At 38.2% G+C, this 11,397-nt stretch overlaps 1 long non-coding RNA gene and 2 other non-coding genes across 3 annotated transcripts in view; 1 reads left to right on the top strand and 2 right to left on the bottom strand.

Moving 5' to 3' along the window:
• Positions 1-17: 17 nt before the first annotated feature.
• Positions 18-90, bottom strand: trnaf-gaa (transfer RNA phenylalanine (anticodon GAA)). The gene has a single exon. It is a non-coding gene; the product is annotated as a tRNA-Phe (tRNA).
• A 190-nt stretch (positions 91-280) lies between these two features.
• Positions 281-352, bottom strand: trnap-cgg (transfer RNA proline (anticodon CGG)). The gene has a single exon. It is a non-coding gene; the product is annotated as a tRNA-Pro (tRNA).
• Positions 353-9,250: 8,898 nt separating this feature from the next.
• Positions 9,251-11,397, top strand: part of LOC130419318 (uncharacterized) — a 58,486-nt gene continuing 56,339 nt past the window's right edge. Inside the window, exon 1 of the long non-coding RNA XR_008906487.1 lies at positions 9,251-9,332. This is a non-coding gene — a long non-coding RNA (uncharacterized LOC130419318). The remainder of the gene's footprint in view (positions 9,333-11,397) is intronic.

Below are 11,397 nucleotides of genomic sequence, written 5' to 3'. Positions count from 1 at the left end.
TTCCATTAATAAAGAACTGCCGAAACCCGGGATCGAACCAGGGACCTTTAGATCTTCAGTCTAACGCTCTCCCAACTGAGCTATTTCGGCCATTTGATTTGTATGAAAGCCAAGTGCGTAATACGACACCGGACCAGCGTAACATCTTACTTGAAATATTAAATCCTGCATGTTTCGATCCAGTGACCATAAAAAAACACCACGATATACTATCCGGCTGTTCTCTCGTGCTTTATTTAAAGAAAGTTCACAAATATTGAAGAGTAATAACTCATTCTTCGGGCTCGTCCGGGATTTGAACCCGGGACCTCTCGCACCCGAAGCGAGAATCATACCCCTAGACCAACGAGCCGACCAGATCATTTGATAATCCTATTTAGTCCAATAAAAATACTACTACTAAAAACGGTTCCTTATATTTCGTAGGGTGCTGAGTGATAGATCAAGTAACGTTAGTAGCTATTTACCGGTAGCCAATCACGTGAAGGTACATTTCGGAGAACAAACTTATCATCCAATCATGAACTGCTCTGCGTTTTATGATAAACTCTTAAAAGAGATTATCTAGCGTCCGTAATTTTCTACTGCAGAAACTAGTTAAACGATAATTTATTTATACTTTATTTATGTTATTAATATTTAGCACATTTACAGAACGCCACAGTAATAGAGCACACAAGCTCGAGCTTACAAGTGACAAAACACCCGCCAAAATAAAAGTCCGTTTGATTACACTCAGCAGCACGACCATTATAAACGGTTTTCATTAGGCCTTATTGATACACTCATGGTGTCTTGGATGCAACCTCTTTATAATGCATATCTGAATGGATTACATCAGGTTATATAACATTTGTAGATACTTTTACGCGTATTTTGATTAAACCCCTGCTTCAAAATATAATATTTGAAAAAGTCCCTCGTGTAGTCTGTTGATATTGCTCCCTATCTGCCTGATAACATCTCACCAAAAAAAACGAACACATAACTAGCTGAGACCAATGCACGTTCAGTTATAACATTAAATCAATTCAACTATCTGTGAGGATTGTTCTGCGCTTTTTTCTAGCTCGACAATCCCAAAACGTTGTAATTAATTGTTCTACCTGCAGATGGCACTTCTGTCACATCAATACATTTCAGAGTATGTGGCTGTCCAGCCTGTTTAGATTAATGCTTGTCCAGTGCAGTTTATTTCTGATGTAATAACGGACTTTTGTTGGTGTTACAATTATTTGTTTTGTGTTGTCAAATAGCTAAACTCAATAGTTCATTAGGTAAAAATGCCATAGCTGAGTGAGATTAAATGTATTTTCAGGTTTTAATGTTCAGAGATGAGTTAGCCCATAAAAGGACAGTTCACCCAAAATGTATTTTTGTCATTATTTTCTCTTATATCATAAACACCCAATGAATCTGATCTGGAATAATAAGCCCATTTTTAAAGTGTTTTTTAACTATGGGGGTGGATCATGTCAAGCTTCAAGGACACAAAAGCATCATTAACCAGCCCCACAGGTTTTGTTACAACTATAATTGTAATTAAATTAATTATTGGATACAGGTATGTTGTTTAGACAGATATGGCGTTACACTTTTATGTGTAAAACTTGCCTCAGTGTTTTCAGTGGCTGTAGTGGAAACAAAATTTAATTTTTGTACTTGTGTCTGTTTTTTACACCACTATTTTTCTATGTCAAATACAAAATATTATACTCTGTGAAAAAAGTGATTCTGCCATCCTTTACTCTCCCTCTTGTGATTTCAAACCTCTATGACTTCCTTACGCAGAACACAAAATATATTTTGAAGAATATCATTAATTGGACCCCATTCACTTGCATTGGTTTTGTGTTCATACAATAGAAGTGAATGGGGGCCAGTGTTGTTCGGTAACCAACTTTCTTCGTACAATATCATCTTTTGTGTTGTGCAGAAGAAAGTCATAAAGGTTTGAAATGACAAGAGGGTCAGTATATGATGACAGCATTTTCCTTTTGGGGCGAACTATCTTTTTAACACATTCACAAGCACAACCCCTGGATTTCATACACATAATTCGAATGGCACTGATCAAACATGTCTGATTTTATAGACGCCGCTTTGCGCTTTTCCAAAGCGCCCTTCTAATATGCTTCCATGCCCATCTTGCCAGAGAACAAAGAAAAAGCTGACCAATCTCATCTAGCTTTACAAAGCGGAAACAAAAGGACACAAAACAAGAGATTTCAGCAACCCCGACACAGCGGCAAATATTTCAGCTTGTCTGTGCCAAGTGTACAGTTCACTGTCCGGTCACATGAATCTGTCAGTTTAGCACTCCTAAAGCAGCACTCAGCACCCGCTCCTGTGTGGATGCCACGTCCCGAGGCCCCAAACATTGCCTGGCTCATTATTCCCGTAGGAAGGTCATGGCCCGGCCCATCAGACCGGAACTTGCCCACTAATTAAGCATGCTGTGTTGGCACTGTACGTGTCATGCCTGTAGGACTTTTTATTGGGATTAAGGCGGCTCGTGTTCATTTCTCGTAAGTGGGCAACGGAGCAGATTTAGACCACGCCCACTTCTTCCTCTCTCCAGCCTTAGCCTCTTGAACTCATGATAGACCAGACAGATCTTGGTGTTAGTAAACAATGCTGCTATCCTGAAAAGACTCAGTGTTGATGCTCAGCTCTGCGGAGGAACGGAAGGTTGAAGAGATGCTTCTCTTGTAGGAGGTGCACGGTGTCTGGTGTGATGTACCTCCCCTGACATCTGAAAATGTATCCTACTATTGATTCTCAATCTCTCTCTCTACATCTGTGTGCAGGGGAGACATGCCAGTGGAACAGGCCCACAGGCTTGGACTAGATAGTAGAGTGAAGACCGAGCTTTTGCATTTACAGAGTTCGACCCAATAATTGATTTTTGGTAATTTTTTTAGTGTTTTGGGCTGTTACAGTGACATTGTATCCTACAATCTGTAACATTCTCCAGTCATCCAAATCACACCCATTTCATATATCAAACTATATGAAAATGCTTCTGCTATCGTGTCATATTGAAAGAACATTTCTGATTGGCTACCAGAGAGTAAACGAATCACACAGTAGTTTGTTGTACTTGACATTTGTATACACAAATATTTGCCAAAATCTATTATCTGTTTTAAAAGCAGATCATTACAAAATTGTATATAAAAATTTCTTGAACATAACATTATGAAGTAAGCGTGTGGCAAAAATAAACGAACCAAATAAATATTTTGCCTCAAATGGCCTATTAACATAGCTGTATATTACCATATTGACTGTGATTTTGTCAATATCTAGTTAAAAGACACAAGAAATAAAACGATGTTGCATAATTATTTACTTTAGTAAACTATAAAATAATTAGGTACTGTAGTGTTTTTTAACCATATATTAATATCTAAAATATTACTACTTCCTATAGTTATGTCCAAATATCACTAGTGTTAAAGTGATGGTTCACCCAAAAAATGAAAATTCTGTCATAATTTACCCTCAGATTGTTCCAATCCTGTATACATATTTTTTTTCTGCTAAACTCAAAGGGAGATATTTGGAAGAATGTCAGTAACCAAACATCATACTATGGGAGTCAATGGGGGATGAGATCTGTTGGTAATTTTGGGGTGAAATATCCCTTTATTACAAAATGCTATAGCATATATCACCGTACTAATTACTGTAAAATTCTTCAATGTACTACAATTTACAACAGTATACTGTAAAACTGTATGTTATTGTGAACATCCTACAGCTAAGCTAAAGCTGAACACAAAGCAAAGTGTTTTCCATGAGGTTTTGAAAAGCCTTTCAGAGCCAACAACCCACAAAAGCCACCCTTAATTTCATCCGCCGGTCTGTTGAGCTGTGCATTCCTCCTCAGTGATGTGGCCTCAAATAAAGACAGATCCTGGGCTTTTCAAAACCACTTCAGACTGATGACAGAAAATTTTGTATATACATCATCCTCAAATCTACATGGTCTGAGATTATAACCCAATTTTTGTGGTTAGATGGTTAAATCTCACCAAAGCAAGCATTTGTCATCAATGTTGGATTTTTTAGAGACAGAGATTTAACGCTAATGATGAATTTGATTAAATGTACTATATATACAACAACACAATGACACAAATGATCACCCAAAAGCAACAACATGTGAGACATGTCTTGTGGTTTCTGTATTTACTGCTATGTTTTTTACATCTGCGTATTGTGAAAAGACGAAAGAGACACTTGGATGTGGTGTATGGTATGCCCAATTTGTTGCTGAAATGAAATCATGTTTAATGAAAACATTCGGAGCGGTGTTTGCTGTGTGATGCAATGTGTCATGCGGTGTCTAGATGGCACTCTTCCTCTAGATTGTCCAGTATTTGGCCAGTCTTTCTTTTCTAGTGTATTTTATGATTTAGGTATGTCAGAACTGCACAAAGGTCAGTTTGGTATCATGTGCAGAACGCAAGACGTGACCTCTTTTCACAAAACCCAGACAGGTGGGCCTGGCTCATTGTGTCTTTTAGATATCTCTGGTATAATCTTCATTTCCAACAATAACTTGTCGCCATGTTCTGTCAGAAAAACCATCATGTAATTTGTTTTCAATTTCTTTGAAAAGTTTAGAGACCTTCCCTAGAGATGTTACCCAGTGATATCTATTTCTAGCAAGGTTAAGGCAAGAGGCTGTCTTACTCATGCCCTTGTGTTCTCATGGTTTTATATTCCCATTCCTCTCATTATGTAAACAGCGATCATGTGGCATCGACTTAACTATGTATCTGCACAGATACACAATTTGTTTATCCATGTCTTACAGTGGTTCTAAACTTAAAGATGAAATATGTAATTTTTTGTGTGTAAGTAGGCCTTCATAACAATAAGTGTTGTGAAGTGTCTCCTTACCTCGTAACCTATTCACAACTGTATAAGCTTATAATATTTAAGCCGTCGGGTCTGATTTCATGGGAAATATACGTTTGACGTCATTTGACATTATCCCGAGTAACGGCAAGTACGTTAAGTAACCTGCAATCTTGTTTCAAACAGAGATGGCGATATAGTCCACCATTCTGATTCTACAAAAATCATGTTTACTTCTACAGAATACCTTCTCTAAATTCTTCCAATATTTTTCTCTTAGACTTTGGCAGCGATCTTTACCTTCTTAATGGGTCCTTCACTCTTAACATGAAGTCAGGTGTAGTTCAAGAAACTCCAGGAAAGCAGTTTTTGACCAAGGCAGCTGTGTCTGCCTCCCACACTCATCTTTGACAACAGCGTGACTTTGCATGGATTAACCGGAACGCTCTTTCCCACAGCTCGCACACCGTGTACAGCCCGGGCCAGATGTGCCGCTCGGAATCATCCATCACACTTTGTGCTTTGTCGTTTCATCTTTGGGTTTGGAGAGAATTCAATAAGGAAAGAATCGGTTGCTTTCCTTGAATTTATTGTTCTTTTGTCAGCCGCATTAAAAATACACTTTTGATGCACTGGAAAAGGGGAATGAGGTTTGCATTTGGGGGATGGGTGAGGAGAAGACGAGAGCAGAAGGCTGAAGTCATCGCAGGATGTTCAGTCCATAAATGATCATTAATCTTTATCTCCTGCTTACTCCGCCCATAATGTCTTCCTCTCTCATATCAGACTGTTTCTCTGTTTCTAGAAGTGGTTATGCAGTATGTTATACACAGCAAATTTAATAACCGAGCGCTTGAGCTCTGAGCTTTTATTTAACATTTATCAGATGCATTTTCGAGCCCCAAATGAATAATTAAGCAGCAACAGGTTGTTAATATTGTAACAAATATGAGATTGTCTCTAAAGCCAGAGCCCCTTAGCTTTACTGAGTTTAAATTAAGTCGATAAGATTTTTTTTGCTAGGACCTAAACTGAATGCCTCTTTCAGCATTGATCTTAAAGGCCTCTCTGAATTTCCGGGAGTTCTTTTGTGTGCTGCCTGTTATGATTCACCGTCTCTCTCTAGGTTTGTACTGAGTGCATGTCGGTGAATAACTTATCCTCTCCAGTCATGATACGTGTGCTGTCCCTTTAGGTGGGTCTCGGCTGAATGAGGGCCCCACCAGACAGCAGTCAATCAGTCTGAAGTCTCCTTGAGACTCCCTGAGAAAAACCTGTCCAAAAACACATTAATGCACACAGGTGAAGTTCAGTACTGAAATGTGTGGAGTCGTTTTACACTTTAGATTTAGAATAAATGAATAGTTTAATGTCATCTTATACCTTTAAAGTAGGTTAAATGCTACTTGTTGTTAACAGCGGCCACTAGCGTTGTATTATAGATTTGCCACGAATCGCTCAGTACAAACACGACGGTGGCCACCACAGTACAAAAAGATGTCGTTCTCATGTTGACGCAGGGAAGCAATTTTGCGGCCATTAGAAAGATTGTAGAAAGAGATAAAATAAAAGGTTTGTGGATTTTAAGTATAAAAAGAAGTACAAAAGTCAGGCAGGAGCTACGACCTGTGTTAATATTATAAAGACTTTCCAGCACAGACGCGTAAGGAGCCCCTGTACTGAGGCTTTTAGCAGATATACTCACAGATATCTATGGAGATCATTTCCAGGAGAGACGTTGGAGAGAAAGATCGTCTAAAAATCCCACCCGAGGAGGTTGCTTTGATTGTGAGTAAAATACCAAGATACTGTATGTTGTTAATTTGATATGTTTGTAAATTTTGAGCGTCATTGTTTATCTGGAACCGCTTTCATATTGAACTCGTCCAGATACTTGAGAGAGAGAGAGAGAGAGAGAGAGAGAGCGTTGGAGCTGACGCTGGAGAGCGCGTATTGATATTTTACTCAATGATGAATAAACTTTCAATACCGGAGAGCACGATCCGTACCACGATACCGCAGCGGAGAGGAAGAGGAAACGCGCGTTGTCGTGTTGTTTGTCCGTTTAGGGCTGCTGTACAAAACATGGCGGTGAATTCAATGTAGTGTATGTAGGGCCGCTCTGTATGTAGATATAAATAGCTTTTTGTAAGCTATTACCAATCATAATGTTTCATCACGTGAGGTCTTTATACACCTCTGAATATATAGTTTGGTATATTATATTGCATTTTTGTCGATAGATCCTCCTGAAACACCATATTGTTCCTTTAAACGAGACGAAAAAAGTAAAAAAGAACTTGCATGGACGTGCTGAGAAACCCGTTTATACCCAGTCTACTCTAGTCTAGAGTTATCTTGAATATACTCGTCCTTTTGAGCTTGAAATTTGTTTTTTTAACAGGGAAACATTTCAATTTAAACATTTTATTAACTGAATGATGACGTTGTTATCAAGCTAAAGTGATATACGCTAGTTCACCCCAAAATAAATCTATAATAATTCAGTCATCACTTTCTCAATTTTTTATCTCCGGAACACAGAAGAAGATATTTTAAATAATATGGTCAACTTGCCCCCATTCACTTGCATTGGTTTTGTTTCAATGCAAGAGATGTGAAAGGGGGCCAGTGCTGTTAGGTTACCAGCTTTCGTCAAAATATCGTCTTTTGTGTTCTGACGTGGAAACAAAGTCACAAAGGTTATGAAATGAGAAGAAGGTGAGTAACATGTAACAATTTTGGATGAACTATCACTTTAAGAAAAAAGCTCACAATAAGCATGCATGTCAACATTAGCATGTCATGCTTGAAACCATGCTAAGTCATAATTTCTCAACGTACGTTGTTCTGAAAATATTTTTTTAATTTGCAAATTGCTGATAATCTAAAGTTATTACATACATATTAAAGTATTCCTTTAAGGCCATTAAATAGTCCTATAGGTTGTGAGAACTAGAGACATTTACTGCAGCTTCTCAGTCCAACATACACACATTCACATCCACCTGTGCTTATTAAATATGGGGATTGTTTCTACCGGGTTGTTGTGCTGTTTGAGAGCTTGTGTTTTTCGCTTTGATGCTGTCAGGATGTGGAGCCAAATTCTCCACTTGAGCAGTTCAGCGAGCTGAATACAAATGCAATTCTTTGATCTCAGTTAAAGTTTTAGTAATCACAAGGAAAGCATACGCTATCCTTTCAGATTGCAATCGAAAAGGATGTGAAAGAATCATATTATTGAGTGGATTCAATTATGTTGCATCAGTTTGGGGAAGTTAAAACCTATATAAAATCCTTGAGTCTTTGGGCCTACCATTTAAATGATATTTTTTGACCATGCTTTATGACCTGACTGACACACAGAGACAGAAGCACCTGCTCAGTATCCATGGTGACAGAAGACAGAGCCATGACATAAAAGGGGCCTGAAGCTCAGAAGGACCTTAACAACCCACCATCATCTCCAGGTCATGCCAGGTCTCCACGGTTAAATCAATATAATGAGCAGAAGTGATAACATGCAGGTAATCCTCGCAATAACATCCTATCTGTGTCTGTCCATTATAAGTGCCTGTTATAGTGTCTCTGCTCCAATATCGAGCAGATTACAGTTACTATCTCAAACAATAACTTCAATTATTTTCACACACCCCATCTGCTCGTATTTATAAAAGGTGTTCTGAATTTTGGTTTCAACTCTGTTACGACTGCGTTTGATTTTTTCTGCGTTTGATGTAATTTGTCCTAAAATGTGGCATCAGAGGAGGTTGGACTATTTTTACAGGATGGCTGGAAGACATTCAACAATATATTTTTTGTTAATTGCATTTATCAATCATTCAACTGTTTTGCCCTACTTTTTACATTTAATTCATATGATATGTGACCATGGACCACAAAACCAGTCACAAGTAGCACGGGTGTATTTGTAGCAATAGTCAACGATACATTGTATGGGTCAAAACTATAGATTTTTCTTTTATGCCAAATATCGTTAGGATAGTAAGTAATATTAAGTATTAAATTTAATGAAGATATAATAAAACAAAGAAGCAATTAAAATGAATAAATGGAGGATGTCCTTGAGCTGTCCATACAATAAAATATGAAAACAATTTAGTTTTAAGTCACTTTGAACAAAAATGCTAAATGAATACATTTAAATGTAACATGATTCAAGGGCACAGAAATTTGTCATTTCAAAGTGTAGGCCTACACGTCTCACATTGTGGTAACGGGGTTGCTAAAACAACACAACTTACATGAAACAAAATGAGGTCTGGAGTCAGAGAAAAATAATGAAGATTCTCTAAAGGTTAAAGCTAACCTCCTTTCACTGGCTTTTCTTTTCTCTCTTGTTAAATCTGTTGCTTTGAGGTTTCCGCTGTCGACTCCCTCGGATGGCTTTGTTGATAAAGAGCTGATGATATGAATAGGATCTGCACAGGAATAACAAGGTGAGCCATTATTCCCGCTGTTGATGTAGCTGAGGGGGCTACAATCATGGCTAATAGCAAGACCTCATCACGTTTCAGCACGTAAACAATTCTGACAAATTAATGCAACGAAACACAATCAGGGTCTCTTTGTGCACGCTCGCTCTTCAGGTGGCCATTGTACTGATCTACGTTCAGGGAACAAAAGATCATCACCTTCTGTAATTCACTAGATGGATTTCCTACAAGCCCCATTGGTGTGTAGTCCAAAGTGGAAGATTTGTCCTCCCTTGACTGATCTAGGATCAGTTTGTCATTGCTTATCTATCATCTCGCACTATGTATTTCAGCATCGCCGTCATTGCTTTGTTAAAACGGGAATGATGTAAAGCCCACCTCTGCCCCCAGATAATAACACGTCACTATGATAGAAGGTTCGGTTAAATAATAGGCAAGATGTTATTACATGCTCGATCATCGGAGGGGATTTTGTATACCTGTCAGGATGAAATAATGGGATTGTTTGGAGAGACAGTGTTTCCCTGCGCAGGTGTCGTACTGTGCCAGAGGAGTTGTCTCACGCAGGGCTCATTTTGGTTCCCTGTCCGGTCTTTGAATCCCTTTCTTCCATTTTCCACTCCAGCGGGACTCGGGAGAAGAGCACTTTGAAATCAAAGGGAAGGCAGAGCGAGAGCTTTTAAGCAATCATTCTGGCACTTCGATGAGACTGACTCACATTCTGGCTTTTCAACGTGTTTAGCAGATGTTAGCTTCATCTGAAGAACATCTGCCTATGTCTTTCTTCTCCTTACAGAGGAGAGAATCTTCACTATACGTGTCTTTGACAAGCACATATGGCTCGCCGTGTGGTTTTGTCTGTAGAGATGCCATGGTTTGCATATTCCCTTTTGTCTGCACACGTCCGTTTGTAGTTGTATGTTTGTAGATTAGTAATATGTTAAGCATAAATAAGATTTACAGATGGGTTGTTGCGTTTGTCTGTATGATGCCAAATGACAAAAAATAAAGTCAATCTTTCAAGTTTGCTGATATTATTGCTGATATTTGCTTTCAAGTAGCTTTCCTGTAGCTCAGTGGTAAGAGCTTTGCGTTAACAACGCAAGGTTGTGGGTTCGATCCCATCCAGGGGATGGCAAATACCTATGTAAAATGTGTAGGATAAAGCAATGTAAGTCGCTTTGGATAAAAGCGGCTGCCAAATGCCTAAATGTAAATGTAAATGTATTAGGGCTAAACAGTATTTACGAAAAATGTGATGTGCAATACCTTGTTAAATGTAGCGTTATAGACCTCTTCGTAAAATGTTAACTGTGGTACAGAAGCACCTCTGGTGTCATTTTAGTATTAGTATATTTAAAATCGAAATAGTTGAATTTTAGTTCAGTTATAAATGTTCTGTTGGTTGTATTTTGTTCAAACGTTTTGTCAGCATGAGCGGTGGACCAGCTTTGTTCACGTCTTCCAAAGTGGTCTATATCAAAACGACATTGCTTTAAAGGGATAATTCACCCCCCCCCCGAAAAAATTCTGTCATCATTTATTCACCCTTATGTCATTTCAAACCTGTATGACTTTTCTTCTTCTGCAGAACACACATAAGATATTTCGAAGAACGTTGGTAACCATAAAACGTTGGGACCCACTGACTTCTATTGCATGAAACACAAAACCAATGCAAGTCAATGTGTACCAACGTTTTTTTGGTTACCAACATTCTGTTAAATATATATATTTTAATATATTGATCGTTTTAATATATATTTTGCAGCCATATTTGGTATGTTGTCAGTTGTCTTTTGTCATATTTCTGTGCATTTTAGTCTCTGTATTTAAATACCATAATTGATCAATTTCCTCATTTAGTCCATAAAAATCTCAACGGTGTGTCCCTCTCCACCTCCCAGTTTGATTTCAGAGTCATTTGCTTAGCGACTAATGCAGAACAGGTTGAATTTCTGTTGAGAGAGGCTTTCAAAATCACTGTAATTGAAGTAATTATTGGTTCCGTCTGCTCAATGTGGAACAATACTTCTTTAAACACTGTCACAGGTAAAATTATGACAGA

Source organism: Triplophysa dalaica, chromosome 4, assembly GCF_015846415.1.
Source record: "Triplophysa dalaica isolate WHDGS20190420 chromosome 4, ASM1584641v1, whole genome shotgun sequence".
Lineage (NCBI taxonomy): Eukaryota > Metazoa > Chordata > Actinopteri > Cypriniformes > Nemacheilidae > Triplophysa > Triplophysa dalaica.
Note: the sequence above shows the minus strand (reverse complement) of the source record. Positions and strands in the feature narration are given on the sequence as shown.